The following is a 20,108-nucleotide window of genomic DNA, read 5'->3' as shown; positions in this document are numbered from 1 at the left end:
TCTATCTATCTATCTATCTATCTATCAATCATCAATCATCTATCTATCATCTATCTATCAATCAATCAATTAATTATCTATCATCTATCTGTCCTATTTATCGTCTCTATTATCTATGCTATTTATCATCTGTATTATCTATCATCTATTTATCTGTATATCATCTATCCATCTATTATCTGTTATCTCTCTGTTTGTCTACCTGCCTTTCTTCTATTTATCTAAGTATCCTAATGTGTGTCCTTCTGTTAGTCTATCTGTCCCTCTGTGTACCTGTCTCTTTGACTGTCAACCTATATGTCTGTATGTGTATCTATTCATGTATTTGCATTTTTTTTTGAGACAGAGTCTCACTGTGTTGCCCAGGCTGGACTCAAACTCCTAGCCTCAAGCGATCCTCCTGTCTTGGCCTCTCAAAATGCTGGGATTATAGGTGGGAGCCACTGTGCCAAGCTCCCCTTGGTTTTAGACAACCCCAGACTTCTCTGCTTGACTCCAAGGTCATGTATCATCTAGGTTCCACTGGTGTCTCCAATCTCCTGTTCTCTCACTCACTGTGCTCCAGCCACACTGGCCTGTTTCTCAGAGCAGGATGAGGAGCAAGACCAGATTGAGGATTGAGAGCTGGGGTCCTTGTCTGCAGGAGGAGGGTCCCCAGGATAGGGCAAGTAGAAAGGAAATGAGCTCACCTACTGCTGACTTGAGGGGATACGAGACCAGGGATCCTGGTGAGCTCTGAACTCCCCTTCATCCTGATTATACCTCACAGGGTCCATGACTGTAGTTTGGTCCTAAAAATGCAAACAGAGGGCCGGGCAAGATGACTCACACCTGTATAATTCCAGTGTTTTGGGAGGCTGAGGTGGGAGGATCGCTTGAGCCCAGGCATTCACAACCAGCCTGGGCAACGTACTGAGACCTCATCTCTAAATAAATTTTTTAAAATTAGCCAAGTGTGGTGGCATACACCTGTATTCCCAGCTACTTGGGAGACTGAGGTGGGAGGATTTCTTGAGCCCAGGAGTTGGAGACTGCAGTAAGCTATGATTGCACCACTGCACTCCAGCTTGGGTGACACAGTAAGACCCTGTCTCGAAGAACAAAAATGCAAACAGGAAGAATGAGATCATACTGAACACTGGTTTTTCCAGGGCTGCTGTCATCAAGAATGTGAACTGAGTCTGATTGTGGAGCTCTTCCCTTCAGTAAGCAATAATTAAACACCTGTGATGCACACAGCATCAGGCTAGAGCTGAAGACATATATCCCATCCATTCACTCATTTGTTCATTTGTCCACAAGTTCTTACTGAGCATCTTCTATGCATCAGGTATCAGTTTAGGTGCTTGGGTGTATTAGTCTGTTCTCATGCTGCTGATAAAGACATACCTGAGACTGGGTAATTTATAAAGAAAAAGAGGTTTAATGGACTCACAGTTCTACGTGGCTGGGGAGACTTCGCAATCGTGGCAGAAGGCGAAAGGCATGTCTCACATGGCAGCAGGCAAGAGAGAGCTTGTGCAGGGAAACTCCTGTTTATAAAACCGTTAGATCTCATGAGACTTATTCACTATCATGGGAACAGTAGGGGAAAGACCCACCCCCATGATTCAATTACCTTCCACTGGCCCGTTCCCATGACACATGGGAATTATGGGAGCTACAATTCAAGATGAGATTTGGGTGGGGACACAGCCAAAACATATCACTGGAATATGTCTGTGAGCAAAATAAAGATTTCCATTCACAAGGAGCTTACAGAGTGAGTGGAGAGAGAATAAATCTCCACTTAAAACAATAGATATAAATATGATACGTTTTTATAATATGATAAATGTAATAAAGATATATTATTTAATATATAATATAAAATACAATAAATATAGTAAATAAATTCATGTATAATAAATTATTCTGGGTAACATAGAAAGCACAGCAGGGTAACAGGAGTGCAGGGGTGAGGTGCAGTTTTAAATACAGTAGATAGGGTAGGCCTTGCTGAGAAAGTGACATTTGAGGAAAGTCTAACTGGAGGTGAATGAGTGATCCAGGCTGCTCTATGGCAGAAGAGCATTTAGGCAGATCCACCAGCCTTTGCAAAGGCTTTAGCACCCTAAAGATTTATTGAAAATCACTGACATAAGGCAGATTGATTAATAGGAGAAAAGGCATACAAATGTATTGAACACATATACACAAGAACCTTCAGAATAAAGACCCAACCTCCCAATGAGTTACAGAAGATTATATGCCACGTTGGCGGGGTGCAATGGCTCATGCTTGTAATCCTAGCACTTTGGGAGGACCAGGCAGGAGGACTGCTTGAGGTCAGGAGTTCAAGACCAGAAGCTTGTAGACTTGGAGGGTTACAGAATGAATGGGGGCCTGGATCCTGGTAAAACAGGTTATGGGAAAGGAGCACAGAGAATAATTCTGTTGAGGGGATTACTAGAGAGAATGAATGGATTGGGGAACTTGTTAATAGTTCTCTTTGGAATTTAAATGATCCTTGGAGACAATCTTTATACTTGTAAAAGGGTCTATTCAGGTGTGGTTACGTCTTGGTCTCCTTTTCTGCAATAGACAATGAGATACAGAAGGGAAGGAAAAACAGCTGTTCTCCCTCATGGTTCTGGATCTCAGGCAGATAAAGGAATTGCAGCTTCTCGGGTATGGAGGTGGGGAGGCCAGAGAGACCTTGAAGCTCCTTCATTTCAGCATGTCTAAATGCCATATTTTGGGACATTGGTTTCTGAGCCAGTGGGTGTGAGAGACAAGAGGCAGAACAACCATACTGAGAGTGTTCCAGTAGGCAGTCAGGCGGACATGAGCACGGCAGGAGAGGACACCCCCACTCCAAACCCAGCAACGTCAGGCGGCCAGCAGGTGGGTGGCTGTTACGCTGTCTCTCTAAAATATAACTGGTCGCAGCCAGTGCCAGGGAGAGGCAGTTTCCCCATAGACAGGAAAAACCTGAAACTGGTGATTAGCAGCTTCCCAATGAGACCTCAGGAGTTGGGTGAGTGGGCCCAAGCATGCACCCTAAGGGGCAAAATGGCCAAGCTTCACTAGTATATGACCTTCTTCTAGGAAAACTTGATTGATAAGGGAAGAACGCCTTAAGTGGGCATGTGTACAATTTCAGGAAACACACTGTGCACGCGGCCCCTCCCAGATGCTGGAAGGCCACTGTGCATGTGGACAGCCTACCCTACGGGAAGAATCAGGGGAGAAGGAATGCAACCCTCCGGAAGCAGGCCAACCTATAAAACCCCAAGTCTAAGGTCAAACTGCACTTGCTCTCGTCACTTGTGTGGTCCTCTTCCAAGTGTACTTTACTTCCTTCCGTTCCTGCTGTAAAGCTTTTTAATAAACTTTCATTCCTGCTCTAAAACTTTCCTCAATGTCTTCCTGTGCCTTATGTCCCTCGGTAGAATTCTTTCTTCCGAGGAGGCAAGAATTGAGGTTGCTGTGGACCCATGTGGATTCGTGGCTGCTAACAAAAGTGCCCCATGTACAGAGACTCCATGTATCTTGTTCACCTACTGTGTGCTTGGCACGTCGTAGGTGCTCATTAAATATTTCTGAAATGAATTAATCCATAGGATGTGGCTACTGATTGAATGTGGGGCAAGAGAGAAAGAACACAATGAGGAGAAGGCCATCCATTGCAGTAAAGACTCAAGCTACACTCAGGAGAAGTAGGAAATGAAGGAGAGAGGCAAACAAACGAAAACCAGAAAACAAAGGGGAACTAGAAATAAGAAGACAAAAACTCAACCACACATGACCAAAGACATGCGCTCTGACCCCCAGCTGGGACTTCTAGACCAGTGGGGTGTGGAGACCTGCATACTTCAAAGCTGAGTTTTTCTATAGAAAAGAACCCTAACCCGAGAGCCAGACTTCTTGGGTTGGAATCCCAGCTGAACCCTCTGCTAGCTGTGTGATTTTGGGCAAATATCTCATCACTGTCAGTGCCTCAGTTTCCCGGGGTGATTGTGAGGATGAAGAAAACAATACTTGCATAGGGCTTATGGCAGCACCTAGCATATAACAAGTGTCTGATGCACTTAGCTGCTCCTGTTAATTATTATTATTTTGAGATGGAGTCTTGCTCTGTTGCTCAGGCTGGAGTACAGTGGTGTGATCTTGGCTCACTGCAGTCTCCACCTCCTGGGTTCAAGCAATTCCCCTATGTCAGCCTCCTGAGTAGCTAGAATTACAGGTGTGTGCCACCACGCCTGGCTATTATTTATTTATTTAGTAGAGACGGGGTTTCACCATGTTGGCCAGGCTGGTCTCGAACTCCTGACCTTGTGATCTGCCCACCTCAGCCTCCCAAAGTGTTGGGATTACAGGCGTGAGCCATGGCACCTGGTTGTTAATAGTTATTACAAGAGAAGAGAGCCCAGTGCAAAGTGTAGAGGCATGGGACATCAACATAGGGCCACGGTGGGCTGATGGCTGCCAGAGGCTGTGGCTATGGGTTGCAGCATTGGTTTTGTCTGTCCTTGAACTCAACGTCCCAGGACAGATTGATGGGGCCAAGCAGTCTGCAGGACTGGGAGGCAGGAAGCAGCTTCTAGGTGTGTCAGAAGAAAGAAAAAGTGAGAAGGAAAATGACTGTTAATGAGCAGAAAAGGGGCCAGGTGTGGTGGCTCATGCCTGTAAGCCCAGCACTTTTGGGAGGCTGAGGTGGGTGGATGGCTTGAGCCCGGGAGTTTGAGACCAGTATGGGCAACATAGTGAGAAGCCATCTCTACGGAAGATTTTAGAAGTTAGCCAGGCATGGGTGTGTGCACCTGTAGTCCCAGATACTTGGGAAGTTGAGGCAGGAAGACTGCTTGAGGCTGGGAGTTCGAGAACAGCCTGGGCAACATAGTGAGACACCATCTTTAAAAATAAAAATGAAAACATTAGCCAGGAGTGGTGGAGCACACCTGTAGTGCCAGCTACTTGGGAGGCTGAGAAGGGAGGATTGCTTGAGCCCAGGAATTTGAGGCTGCCATGAGTTGTGATCGCACCACTCCACTCCAGCCTGGGAGACAGAGCAAGATCCTGTCTCTAAATAAAAACATGCATTAATTAAGTGGGAGAAAAGGGCTAGGCTCCTGAGCCCTGAGGATGGCAAGGAAATGAACCCATGGCTTCTGTAGTGAGGGTCTTTCTTGAGGGAGCAGAACAAACTTGCCCAGGCAGGTCAGCAGCTAAACTTCCCGAATGCCCAAGGGGTGGAAAACACTCCAGAGCTATGATTTCAACCAACAGCCTGAGCAGATGGGTTCAATAAAGCCAACGGTTATTTACATCAATGTGAACACTGCCTGTGTTTATTTCTGGCTCCTGGGGTCTGGAAAGGAAAAGGAATGACTGAAACAAGGAACGTGCTGAAAGGCAAAAACTGTACAATCTAACAAGAAAAAAAAAATGTCATGCTTAACGTAATCTCTTTCATCCCGGGGCCTCCGAGGGCTCAGTGAGGGGATCTGGTAAGCCCTCCAGAGATCTGACTCATGTCAGCTGGGATCCCAGGAGAGGGCCCTGGGAATCACTGTCTTATGGTCTGGGGAACATGGGTCTGGGAATCGGGGGAGAGTAGAAGGGATGCCTACTCAAGTGTGTGTCGCGGTTCAAATCTTGCCCCACCCTTTACTAGCTGTATGACACGGGGCAAGACCGGAATCAATCTGTGCTTCCGGGACCAGGCGTGGTGGTGCAGTCCTGAATCCCAGCACTTTGTGAGGCTGAGTTGGGAGGATCACTTGAGGTTGGGAGTTCAAGACCAGCCTGGGCAACATAGTGACATCCTCATCTCTACAACAAATAATAAAAATTAGCCAGGTGTGGCTACACACACCTGTAGATCCATGACTCGGGAAGCTGAGGAAGGAAGATTGTTTGAGCCCAGGAGTTTGAGGCTGCAGTGAGCTATGATTGCACCATTGCACACCAGCTTGGGTGACAGAGCAAGACCCTTTCTCTTAGAAAAATTCTGTACTTCTGTTCCCACATCTGCAAAGGGAGCACAGTAATGAAACATCCTTCGGAGGGTGACAGGACTTGCTATTACAGTTAGGGAAGTCTCATTTGGTCCTGTGGTAGAGGGACCTTCTTTGCCTCCTTGACAAGTTCATGCCACTGTAGGCATCTCCTGGGGGAACATAGGACTCACAGACCAATCTTGCACCAGCTTTTGTCTGGCTGCTTCCAGGATTTGGGAGTAAGAAAATGCAACCTGATATTGCTCCTAGCTGATGTGCCAAGCAGGCAAATCTAGGATCTAAGATGAGGAAATCTAGTCTCTAAGCCAATTCAAGCTCCCAGAGGCAGGGCTGGACTATGCTGGTTTAATGGGGAAACAGAGCCCAGCCTGATAGCTTGTCAGAGGCACTTGGGATGCTATCAGTATTGCTCCTGGTTTTAGAAAGTTCTGTGGGATTTCTGGCTAAAGTATGCTGTGTGTCCACAGGAAATACTGTTTTTCTCCCCATGCAAGGGAGCCTGGAACTGCCTCTCTTCTCCCATGTGAACAAATGGGAATGCTCTGGAGAGAGGCCATCAGGAGAGGAGGGCTGAGTCTCCCATAAATCAGGAGGTTCCACAAATCTCTTAACTCCTACTTTTCTCAGGGGAGAAGAAAAAAAAATTACAAGAGCATGCAGGGTTTTCTAAGTCTATAAACACTCTTGCTCATGGCTCTCAGGGGTTTCCATATGAATCAGGCCCCACCAGACTCAGTGCCAAGCACATAGCTATATAGGTATGACCTGGCAGCTCCTCCAACCAAGCATTTTAAGAGCTCTCTGATGCTGCGAATGCTACCACAGAGCCTCACTGTGGAAAAGCTGCCTCCCACTGATGCATCTGTCCTCAGACCCTGGGTGCTGGGAAGCTGGACCAGGCTGTTAGGCTGCCTCATGTCAACTGGAAACCACTAATGAGCTTAGAACCATCATTAAGCCAAGGTCTGGTCTGTTTCTTCATTTTGCCTCTTACAGTTCTGGTTGTAGAAATGCTTTTATATTATATTATATTATGTTTTTTTGCTGGGGGAGGATACTGACTCACTTGCCTGGTACCAGCTGTAGTCAGTGCTGGAGCCAGCATGCTAGTACTCTCTTGTTAGTAAATCTCCGCATGTGTACTCTTTTGCCTTTTTCAGACAACAGGGATTTCTGCATTGGGTGGCACCTATAAGGCATGCTCTGTTACTCACTCCTGAATCCCAGCAATGCCTGGCATGTGATAGGTGCTAATGAACATTGACGGAATGGATGAGTGCATAAAAGCAAGCTCTTTTGGCCAGGTGCGGTGGCTCATGCCTGTGATCCCAGCAATTTGGGAGGCCAAGGAGGGCAGATCACCTGAGGTCAGGAGTTTGAGACCAGCTTGGCCAACATGGTGAAACACCATCTCTACTAAAAATACAAAAATTAGCCAGGCCTGGTGGCGGGTGCCTGTAATCCCAGCTACTTGGGAGGCTGAGGCAGGAGAATTGCTTGAACCCGGAAGGCGGATGTTGCAGTGAGCCGAGATAGCGCCATTGCACTCCAGCCTGGGGGACAAGAGCGAGACTTCATCTCCAAACAAACAAAAACAAAACAACAACAACAACAACAAAAACAAGCTCTTTTGCAAAGTGGACCAAACCAGAGAAAGAAACAGTGGAGATTGTGGAGGGATTGGGGTGTGAGATGAATTAACCCGACTGCAGGGCTGGCTCTACAAGGGTATGGTGATGGGGAAAGAGAGAGCCATTTGTGTAAGTGACAGAGCCCAAGGGATACAGGTAAACTGACTTCATTGGGGCTGCCTGTAGTCCCCAAAGAATTCCCAAATGCAGGGGCTTTGGGTTTGCTGCAGAGGTCTTTGGAGAGTGACAATTATTAAAGTATGGTGAGTGTCAGGGCTTTGGTTGTAAATGTCTTATCCCATCTGGGCAGGAGTCTAGGCAGTAGCAAAGGCTTTCCAGGTAGGGTCCTGACTGCAGAAACATGGGTCTGGCAAGAATTAGACAAGGTGGGAAGGACCCAGCCAAGCTATCTGGGCTTCAAGGAAAGGTCTTTTTATGGGCTGAATGTTTGTGTCCCTCTCCATTCTCACAAATTCATATGTTGACATTCTAATCTCACTGTGATGGTATTCAGAAGTAGGGTCTTTGGGAGGTGATTAGATTTAGATGTGGCCATGAGTTGATGCCCTTATGATGGAATTAGTGTCTTTACAAGAAGAGGAAGAGGCCCAAGATTCAACTTCCCCTGCAATGTGTAGATTGAACAAGAAGGCAGCAGTCTGCAAACCAGGAAGAGAGCCCTCACAGGAACCAAACAGGCTGGCAACTTGATTTTGGACTTCTCAGCCTCCAGAATCAAGAGAAATGACTTATTGTTTAAGCTACCCAGTGTAGGTGTTCTGTTACAGCAGCCTGAACAGACTAAGACAAGTCTGATCCTAATGAGGAAACACATGGCCCATGAGAACCAGTCATATAGATGGGGCAAAGACAAAGGCAGTGGGGAATGGGGAGATGCAAGTGGACAGGCACATAGGTAAGCACATGCCTAGTGGACTTAGGGAACCAAGACCAACTGCAGACTTCACCTCTGATGTGAACATGTCTGTGTGTATATATGTGCTTAACATACTCTCTGAGGGTTTTACAACTGCCCAAGCCTCTGGTTCCTATTATTGTGTCAGGGTATGGACTCCCCAAATGAAGCTGGGGTTCACCATGATCCTAGGGATGCCATATGTCTAACTTCTGACAACTCTTTTATCCTCCTCCTTGCTCTGTCCCACTGTCTGAACTCCAGTCCTATTTTGCTCGTAGAAGAGATGCAGTGCACACATGTGGGGCATGGAGGCTAACGCAACTCCATCTTGGATGCTAATCCACCATGTTGACTTCTGATTAACCCTAGTTCTGGGGATACCTCTAAGATTTCTATTTTATCTACTGTTCCTTATGTAAGAGCATTTACTTACTGTAAATCCTGCCCTTAGGTCAAAGCAACCTTGATGTTATTATAGACACACACTTACTATTTATCTTGCCCTTAGGCAATACTCTATAGTACATAAGCCCTGGGTCTGGGGGGTAATAGTGTAGGGATCCAACCATCTCGAATCCTCCTGAGACATGGCTTCTGTTCATAAGTTCCTATTCAATGTTATTTTCTGAGAAGCTGGATTTATCTGCCTCTTTCTTTGGTCTCAGTTTCCATAGACTTTGGCGGTAGGTTTGCATAGATCTCACCACAGAACATGGGGCATTGCTTACTTCACTTTGGCCCACAGCTCTTCTGAGCACTTTGGCCCCACTAGCAGGTACCTGCATCTGGTTGTCTAAGAGTTGTCCCATCTGGAAGCAGCCTAGGCCGGAGCCGGGTGAGCTGGAGGTAGTTCTGCCCACATGTTCAGACAGGCCATAGAAGTTCTCTATCCTCTCACCAGCAACGCTTATGTAATAAAGATAGATAAATACCCCTAATCTTTCATGCCTCAGGTGGAATAAATCAAGAGATATCTCCCCGAGTACTCAGCAGGTGTATTAGTCTGTTTTCATGCTGCTGATAAAGATATACCTGAGATTGGGTAATTTATAAAGAAAAAGAGGTTTAATGGACTCACAATTCCATGTGGCTGGAGAGGTCTCACAATCATGTGGAAGGAGAAAGGCACTTTTTACAAGGTGGCAGCAAGAGAGAATGAGAATCAAGCGAAAGGGGTTTCTCCTTCTAAAACCATCAGATTGGTGAGACTTATTCATTATCACGAGGAGAAACTGCCTCCATGATTCAATTATCTCCCACTGGGTCCCTCTTACAACATGTGAGAATTGTGGGAGCTACAATTCAAGATGAGATTTGGGTGGGGACACAGCCAAACCATATCAGCTGGATTAAGCTTCAGTTGTGCAAAGTGGTAACTTGCTTGATAACATACCCTTTGTTGCTTCCTTTCTCCCCCCGTCTCATTTTCCCATTCTTCTAACTGTGCTTCCTGAGATTATCTCCCAAATATATTATATCTGTTTGAATCCTTGTCATAGACTACGTTGCTGGAGAAACCCAAACAAAGTCATGTGGTTTCAGCATCCTCTCCCTGTACACCAGTCTAACTATTCAGTGTTGGTTCAAGACCCAGGCAAAATAGAACTGAAACCCAATTTTAGGGGGCAGACAAAGAGACTTCATCTCCGGATAAGAGGAGCTGAAAAGTCACATTGCAAAGACTGGGGATTCAGGGTGGGGTGGAGAACTGGAGCTCTTTCTGCAAATGACTCCAGAGCCATCTTCAACTCCATCTACCTCTCATATCCAATTGGTTGCCAAGTGCTATTAAATCTACCTCTGTAGTATCTCTTGAATCATGCCCTCATTTCCATTTTCCCATTACTGCTATCCCTAATCTCTAGCTTGAATGTATGCAGCCACTTTCTAAATGGTTTCTGTGTCTCCCACCTCCCATCTCACCCCAATCTGCTTCCCCAGTGCTTCTGGAGTGATGTTTCTAAAGCACACCTGACTATGTTACTCTTTTGCTCAAGATACTTGCTGGCTTCCTAGTTCGTACAGGAAAACACTCAAATTCTTCAGCCTGACATTCAGGGCCCTCTGTGATTTGGTTTCCCACCAGCATTTCTTGGCATTTCCTACCCACATATTCCAGAAATACGAAGATTTTCTCCATTCCCTGGAATTTCTCATCACTTTCCCTTTTGCTCAAATACTTTCCTCCACTTTACTGACTGCCAGAGTCCTGATAATGTTACATAGTTGAGTGGAAGTATTTTCTCTTTGTGTAACATTTTCTAATTACTCTGGTCTCTGTGCCTATCTAGCACTGTGTTTATAGGTCATTGAGCAAACACTCATCCAATCAACTCTTGCATGTGCTGAGTACCATGGTTATAAGATGTGTATTGTTCTGTTTGCTTGTTTGCCTTTTTTTTTTAAATCACGAAATTGCAAGCCCCATAAATAAATGGAATATACCTTCTAGGGTGTGCCATAGTTTGGAATGAGAAGTAGGTGTTTAGTAAACCTTTGTAATTCAAATTGAGCTGAAATGAATCGGAACCTGGACAATAAGAGAGTCACCTTGTGCCTCCTATGAATGATCAAATTCTGTAGATGTGGAATAGAGTATAAAATGCGCTTAACACTAAAGTGCTACTGAACATAATTTAATCTTTCTTGGGTGATTCAAAGGCTCTCCAGGACCTTGTAGTGCTGGAGCGTCATCAATGTGAACATCGGTTCTCATTGTGTGAAGCTGCCAGTTTAGGGAGTGCAGGTTGATAGAGTTCTGGAGAAATCAGAATTCTTCTTCTTCTCTTTTAAGCCAACAATTTGCCTAAGTGTCTTTAAAGTGCATATTACAATCAAATCATTGATTAAAAAAAATTTTAAAACAGAGCAGGTTAATTCTGGTGAGCTGTTGAGTGGATAAGTGTATAAATAATAGTGATTATCTGGGAGATGAGTTTGTACAGTCCAGTCCTTGCTTAGGGTAAGGAGTTGAGGTGTCTGTCCTGAAAAATGTCAGTTATGTCCTGAAACAATGACACCAGTGTCACTGAGGTTGTAACCAACACCAAGCAGGGACTTCACTGTTCTTCTTGCTTTGTGCAAGTAACACTGTGTCTGGGGTCCTCAGATCAGATTGGAAGATTAAATGATCTCTTTCATGTGAGTTAGAGAATACCCTGTCTCTCTTTTTAGTCCAAAATTGGCTAGTTGGATGAAGCATGCCTGAACTGAGGCTTGGATGCTTTTGAAAATCAGCAAACACAACTACAGTCTCCGATGTAAACCAGTCTGCTGGACCACTTCCAATTTCAGCTCCAACACATGAAGAGCGTGGAAGTTATCATTCCCATCCTTCACAGAAAGTAAAAGCCAAACAAATGGAAAATTGGTGACTTTTCTTGGGTCCCTCAGAGAATAGAGGTTTCAGGCAAACTGCCACCTTGACATCTGGAGAGAGGAAAATTCAAAGAGACATAGCCAAGATCTGTTCACCTGAACCTGAAGACAACAGAACAATCACCTGGTAGAAAAATTAAATAATAATTTTAATGACTTGCTGGAGGCAGAGTGTGAACTTGCCTGAGAGTGCAAGACCTGGTATTTGGTGATTACAGCATATTGGCAAGTAAAATGAATGACGGCAATATAATAGGGGATGAGAAGGATAAATTGGGAAGATTCTAAGGTACCTGCACTACATGTGAAGTGATTTAGTGTTACTTGGAAGCTGACTTAATCAGTTAAAAATGTAAATCAGAAACTCTAGGACAACCACTAAAATGTTTTGAAAAAGAAGTATACTTGATATGCTAAGATATAAAATGCTTGATTAAAACCAGAAAAGGAAGAAAAAGAGGAAGGAAAAAGGAATAAAATATAATGAGTAGAAAATAGTTACAAACATGGTAGCTATGAATCCAATTAAATCAATAATCACTTTAAATGTCTAAATATATAAATTTAAAAGACAGAGTTTGTCATAGTAGATTTTTTAAAAACTCACCCAATTATATGTTGTTTACAGGAGACCTACTTTAAAGAGTTAAGTAGGTTAAAAGTAAATGTTTGAGGTGATGAATATACGAATTACCACGATTTGATCATTACACACTGTAGACATGTATTGACATGTCCCTCTATATCCCGTAACTATCGACAATTATTGCATGCCAACTAAAAATAAAGGATAAAAAAAAGAAAGAAAAAGCGAAGACACAAAAATATACCATGGTAATACTAGTCAAAGAAAAGCTAGAATAGCTCTGTTAATTTCAGACAAAGTCAACTTCAGAACAAGTAACTCGATTAAGGATGAAGAAAGGTATTACATTATGATAAGGAGGGCAGTTCTCTTGAAGTTAAGAAGACCTAACTATCCTAAATGTGTATATACATAATCACCAATGGAAATATGTAAGGCAAAAACTGAGAGAACTGCAAGGAGAAGTAGACAAATCCACTATTACAGTTGGAGACTTCAATATCCCTCTGTCAGTAACTGATAGACCAAGCAGGCAGACTCAGTAAGGATGTACTTGACCTAAAATAACCTGCTGAGTTACATGTGAAATATACTTTTCTGTTGTTTTTTATTTCCCTAACCTCTTACTTTTGTTTCTCAAACCTCTTTGAAATGTCTGAAGAGAAAAAGAGTAGAGTAAGTCTAGAAATATGACTGAAATTTAATTGACTAAAACAACAACCACCCAATTCTATTAAATAAAATAAGGACCTCCTCCTTTAGATTATAAGAAAGAAGATAATGGTACTTACATGACTTTTCATTTGTATAATCACTGTTTTATTTCAAAGTACTTTGTTTCCTAATTTTAAAAATTTCACTTATTTAATTTATTTATTTATTTTATAGAGACAGAGTCTTGCTATGTGCTCAGGCTGGTCTTGAATGCCTGGCCTCAAGCAAGCCTCCTACTTCAGTCTCTCAAAGTGCTGGGATTACAGATGTGGACCATTGCACCTAGACCAAAGTACTTTTATATGCCTTTAGTTTATATACCTTTATTTTATTTAGTAGAGACAAGGTCTTGCTGTATTGTTCAGGCTAGTCTTGAACTTCTGACCTCAAGCAAGCCTCCTACCTCAGTCTCTCAAAGTGCTGGGATTACAGGTCTGAGCCACGGAGCTTGGCCCAAAGTACTTTTATATGTCTTTAATTTGATCCTTACAACCATTATCCATAAAATGGGTACAAAAATACATGCCGTGTAGCCAGAGTAGGTGTTTTCACTCCCATTTTACCCACTCCATAATCCAAGATTCAAAGAGACGATGTGACTTGACTGTGATTACCCAGGTAGGAAGCGGCAGATCTGGATAGAGGACCCAATTATTTTGATTCTTACCCCACTATTCCATCCACTCCACGAAGTTTCCTCTCAAAATAACTGGGTTGGAGAGAGATTTCTTGGCATATTGCTGCTTTGGACTTCGTAGACATAGCATTAGGGGAGACACCTTCCAACCAACAATCTGAATAATATTCTCTTCCAAAGATGTTTTTGCAAATAGCAGCTAGTGTTTATGAAGTCATCCAAGATTTGAAAAGATACTGTCAAGTATTCAGTGTCTTTCCCCTCCTTGTTCTCTCTTCAACTCAGCACCACTCCCTCCTCCTCCACCTCCTTTGGACCACTATATTTGAGACTTCCATTGCTTCAAGAACAGAGGAAAAAAGACTTCAAATGTTTGGCTTTTAAGATGCATCCCTGGTATAAATCAGAGAGATTTTGGAGAATACATATTGTATCAGCATTTGTTATTTTATTGTTCGAGATGAGATTTTCTTTCTTTTTCTTTTTATTTTTATTTATTTATTGATTTATTTTTATTTGGAGACAGGATCTTGCTCTGTCACCCAGGCTGGAGTACAGCAGCACAATCATAGCTCACTGCAGCCTCACACTCCTGGGCTCAAGAGATCCTTCTGCCTCAGCCTCCCAAGTAGCTGAGACTGCATGTGTATGCCACTATGTCTCGCTATTTAAAAAAAAATTTTTTTTGTAGTAATAGGGTCTCACTATGTTGCCCAGGCTGGTCTCCAACTCCTGCCCTCAAGTGGTCCTTCCACCTCAGCCTCCCAAAGCGCTGAGATTACAGGCATAAGCACCTGCACTCCACCCAAGATGAGATTTTTAAAGGAAACTCTCACTGAGATGGGGGAGGAAAGAGAGGTAGGGCCATGATGTTACCAAATTTGGTAAGCAGGGTGCATTCAGTGTTGTATACTGCCTTTCCAGATCCTCTTCATGCCTCACTGCAAAAGGAAGGTGGGCAACAGAGCTCCCCAACACGCTTGAGCACCTGAGCACAGAGCAGGTGGCTGCTTTGCAGGAGTTGTTCACGGTGTGGTGCAGAAATAACTGCAGAAAGAGCCTGAGCTGGATGAAGAGAAACCAAGCTCCCTGTGGCCCTGAGCCATCAAGATGAGAGCAGCACAATCCTCAGAGCTCCAAAGGCAGGTGGTAGGTAGTGGAGAAAGGGGTGCTGGTAGACCAGAAAGCTCATCACCATGCAAAGGGGATGCTGCCATGCGGAGTGCAGCAGCCTTGGAGGAAACAGATTGTTGGGCGACTTAATGGCCGTCGCCATCTTCATTTCCTCTGCCACCTTCCACTACAGAGGTCAAAAGATTTTTCATTTTTAAAAAATTTATTTTTATTTTTATCTTTTAGAGCCAAGTTTTCACTCTGTGATATGGTTTGGCTGTGTCCCCACCCAAATCTCATCTTGAATTGTAGCACCCATAATCCCCACAAGTTGTGGGAGGGACCCAGTGGGAGTGAATTGAATCATGGGGGTGGCTCCCCATACTGTTCTTGTGAGTCCATTAAGCTTCTCTTTTTCTTATAAATAACCCAGTCTCGGGTATGTCTTTATCAGCAGCATGAAAATGGACTAATACGCTCTTTCACCCAGGTCGGAGTGTAGTGGTGCAATCATAGCTCACTGTAACCTCAAAATCCTGGGCTCAAGCCATCTTCCCATCTCAGTTTCCTGAGTAGCTGGGACTACAGGCATGCACCACCATGGTTGGCTAATTTATTTTTATTTTAAAGATGGGATCTCACTGTATTGCCCTGTTTGGTCTCAAACTCTTGGCCTCAAGTGATCTTCCCATCTTGGCCTCCCAAAGCTCTGGAATTACAGGCATGAGCCACTGCACCTGGCCAGCTGAAAGTGTTAATGGTTTTTCCTCAGCTTTCATTTCAGCTAGGTGGGGCCATGATGTTACCAAGTGGCAGTTCAGTGACCTCTGAACTTCATGTTCTGTGAAAAAAATAAACTCCCTTTGAGTGCTTCTCAAACTTGAGTTTGCCTCAGATCCACCTGAAAGGCTTGTTAGAGCACAGATTGCTGGTTCTGATTCTGTCATCTAGGGTGGAGCCTGAGAATTTTCTTTTTTCTTTTTTTTTTTTTTTTTTTGAGACAGGATCTCGCGCTGTCACTCAGGCTGGAGTGCAGTGGTGCAATCTAGACTCACTGCAGCCTCAACCTCCTGGGCTTAAGAAATCCTCCCCACTTCAGTCCCCCTGAATAGCTCGGACTACAGGCATGTGCCACCAAGCCCGGCTAACATTTTTGTATTTTTAGTAGAGATGGGGTCTCACCACATTTCCCAGGCTGGTCTTGAACTCCTGGATTCAAACGATCCTCCCACCTTGGCCTCCCAAAGTGCTGGGATTACAGGCGTGAGCCACCATGCCTGGTCGAGAATGTTCACTTCTAACAAACACTCAGGTGATGCTGTTGCTGCCAGTCTGGGGACCAGACATTGAGAACCATGGGTTTAACTCACTGTAAGTCAGGACAATTACTTGCAGTGGAACACAATCCTAACTGATACCATGCCATATCTGAGAGCAGAGACAATGACAGGACCTCCTCAACAAATGTCAGCATGCAGGGATGACCACACTTGAGAGAATGTTCCATCTCGAGAGGTGGAGAGTGGAAGGTCAGAATTTAAATAGTACAATGAGGAACCAGGGGCTGGTCAAAAAAATTAGCCCAGTGTGGTGGCAGGCAACTGTAATCCCAGCTACTCGTGAGGCTGAGGCTGGAGAATTGCTTGAACCTGGGAGGTTGAGGTTGCAGCGAGCTGAGATTGCTCCACTGCACTCCAGCCTGGGCCACAGAGTGAGACTCCATCTCAACAAAACAAAACAAAACACACACATAGAAGGGAGGGAAGAGAGGATTCTAGGCAGAGGCATGGCCTGGGCAAGAGTCTCAAGGCAGAAGAGTCTGGTGAGAGGTTTCTATAGGGGCAGATGAAGCAAGGAGAGAGGATAGAGAGGAACAGACGCTAGAATTGGCAGAGCCTTAGAAGCTGCATGAAGACTTGTGGTTTTGTGTCCCAAGGATGTTGGGGAGCCTTAGAAGGGTGTTGTTGTTGTTGTTTAAAATAGGCTAATGTTTTATTAGAAGGGAGAGGATACAACTCCAGAGCAGCAAGAGAGAGAGCCAAAAGGAAGGAGAAAAAGCAAATACAAAGCTTTAGGCTGGGTGCAGTGGCTCAAACCTGTAAAACTAGCACTTTAGGAGACTGAGGTAGGAGGATTGCTTGAGGCCAGGAGTTCAAGACCAGCCTGGGCAACATAAAGAGACTCTGTCTCTACAAAAATTTAAAAATTATCCAGGCATGGTGGCACATACCTGTAGTCCCAGCTACTCAGGAGGATGAGGTGGGATTGCTTGAGCCTGGGAAGTCAAGACTGCCATGAGTCATGACCACACCACTGCATTCCAGCCTGGGCTACAGAGTGGGACCCTGTCTCGAAAAAAAATAAAATATAAAAAATAAAAGGAAATTAAAAACCTCCCAAAATGGTGCATTAGGGAGCTGGCCACAGCTTCATGGGCTGCATGGTTGGGCCATATGGACCATAATTTATGGTGCACAGAGTGGTCCACCAAGGCCTGGGGGAGTCAATTCATTTGCTGGATTTTTTGCACCTCCTCTCTCTCTCTGGTCAGAGTAGACCCCACAGGGTGATAACTCTTGATATGGTTTGGCTGTGTCCCCCCACAAATCTCATCTCAAATTGTAGCTCTCAGAATTTCCACATGTTGTGGGAGGGACACAGTGGGATATAATTACATCATGGTGGCAGTTCCCCCCATACTGTTCTCATGGTAGTGAATAAGTCTCATGAGATCTGATGGTTTTATAAGGGGTTTCCCCTTTCGCTTGGCTCTGATTTTTCTCTCTTGCTTGCCACCATGTAAGGTGTGCCTTTTGCCTTCTGCCATGATTGTGAGGCCTCTCCAGCCACATGGAACTGTGAGTCCATTAAACATCTTTTTCTTTATAAATCACTCAGTCTCAGGTACGTCTTTATCAGCAGCATGAAAATGGACTAATACAACTCTCTAGCACTCCTGGGCTATGTCACCAAAGACCCCTCCGGGGGACCCTTGTAAGTCATAGCTGGAGTGAGGCACAGTGCTATCTCTGAGTCTGGAAAGGGTGGGAGGAGACAGAGACTCCATGGTCAAGGTCAGGGTGGGCTGGCTTGAGAACTGTTCTGGCAGGTGCAATGGAGATCGCACCTGAGAGGGTCCTTACAGCAGAGAAGACGAGCACAACCAGCACTGTCCATTTAGCAAGCAGCTTGTCAGCCAGTGAGGTAAATATGAGGAAGCACATTACAAAGTCCAATATGGGCTGGGCATGGTGGCTCACTCCTGTAATCCCGGCACTTTGGGAGGCTGAGGCAGAAAGATCCCTTGAGGTCAGGAGTTTGAGACTAGCCTGGGCAACATGGCAAGACCCCATTTCTACAAAATATTTTAAAATAAGCCCAGCTTGGTGGCGCACACCTGTAGTCCCAGCTACTTGGTGCTGAGATGGGAGGATCACTTGAACCCAGCAGTTGGAAGCTGCAGTGAGCTATGATATTAATAGCTTCACTGCACTCCATCCTGGTCAACAGAATGAGACCCCATCTCTCTCTTTATTTTATTTTATTTATTTATTTTTATTTATTTATTTATTTATTTATTTATTTATTTATTTTTTGGAGATGGAATTTCACTCTTGTTGCCCAGGCTGGAGTGTAATGGCACAGTCTTGGCTCACTGCAACCTCTGTCTCCTGGGTTCAAGCAATTCCCCTGCCTCAGCCTCCCAAGTAGCTGGGATTACAGGTGTACACCACTAAGCCAGGCTAATTTTTGTATTTTTAGTACAGACAAGGTTTCTCCATGCTGGCCAGGCTGGTCTCGAACTCCTGACCTTGTGATCCACCTGCCTCAGCCTCTCAAAGTGCTGGGATTACAGGTGTGAGCCACTGCGCCCAGCATGAGACCGCCATCTCTAAAAAAAAAAAAAAAAAAAAAAAAAAGTCTTGGGGCCGGGCACAATGGCTCATGCCTGTAATCCCAGCACCTTGGGAGGCCGAGGCAGGCAGATGACTTGAAATCAGGAGTTCAAGACCAGCCTGGCCAACATGGTGAAACCCTGTCTCTACTAAAAATACAAAAATTAGCTGGGCGTGGTGGTACACACCTGTAGTCCCAGCTACTCAGGAGGCTGAAGTAGGAGAATCGCTTGAACTGGGGAGGCGGAGGTTGCAGTGAGCTGAGATTGCATCACTGTACTCTGGCCTGGGTGACAGAGTGACACTCTGTCTCAAAAAATAAATGAATAAATGAATGAATGAATAAATAAATAAATAAATAAGTCCAGTACAGCATTAGAAGGGTTTTAAGCAGATGTTTGCGAAGGGGTTGAGCAGGTAGGGATGGGGAAGGGTGTGTAGCATGTGGAAATTGTGATTATGTGCATGTGTGTGTATATGATGTCATCACATATGTTTTTCAAAAGACAATTCAGTCATACTTTGAAATATGACCATTGGCAACAGACTTTCTACTTGTCCATTTCTTGGACAGCTTTCTTAATTAGAAAATAATTCCCTAAAATAGGCTCTACATCTTTGGATGTTTGAAGATAGCTAGCACGGACACAAACACTTTCTGAAGGCTAAGCGGCTCTGGTACTCCACCTGTTTCTCATTAGATTTGATCTGATGTCTTCTCACCACCTGGTATTCTTCCTCAAAACCTATTACTGTATGACTCCTAAGGTGTGAAGCTCAGAACGAACCCAGAACTATTGTATGGCCTGACTGCATCGCATGTATCACTGACTGCACTGCATGTATCACTTCTCTCATTCTGGAAACTACACATTCAGTGCAAGCTAAGATTGTGTTAATTGTTTTGGCAGTTGGATCACACTTTTGACCCGTGCTGAGCTTACTGACAAGTCTAACTCCCCAGGCTTTTGATACAAACTGCAATCACACCGGCTCCCTCTTCCCACACTTGTGCCTTTTGGACCCAAAGTCAGAACCTTACATTTGTTCCGATTAAATTTTATCTTGTTAGACACAGTTCATCACTCGATCCTGTCAAAAATGCCTGGAGCCCTTATTAGGTTTTCCAAAATACATGCTATAACTACCACAAGTTTCCACCTATCAATCTACACACAATTGAATGCCTCTTCTGTGTCAGTGCTGTTCTTGACATTGAAGATTTAGAG

The 20,108-nt window shown here is 44.4% G+C and overlaps 1 protein-coding gene across 1 annotated transcript in view; it reads left to right on the top strand.

Annotated features, from left to right (window-relative positions):
* Positions 1 to 20,108, top strand: part of MRPS17 (mitochondrial ribosomal protein S17) — a 457,376-nt gene that overhangs the window by 52,266 nt on the left and 385,002 nt on the right. The window lies entirely within an intron of this gene.

Source organism: Macaca thibetana, chromosome 3 (genome assembly GCF_024542745.1).
Source record: "Macaca thibetana thibetana isolate TM-01 chromosome 3, ASM2454274v1, whole genome shotgun sequence".
Taxonomy (NCBI): Eukaryota; Metazoa; Chordata; class Mammalia; order Primates; family Cercopithecidae; genus Macaca; species Macaca thibetana.
Note: the sequence above shows the minus strand (reverse complement) of the source record. Positions and strands in the feature narration are given on the sequence as shown.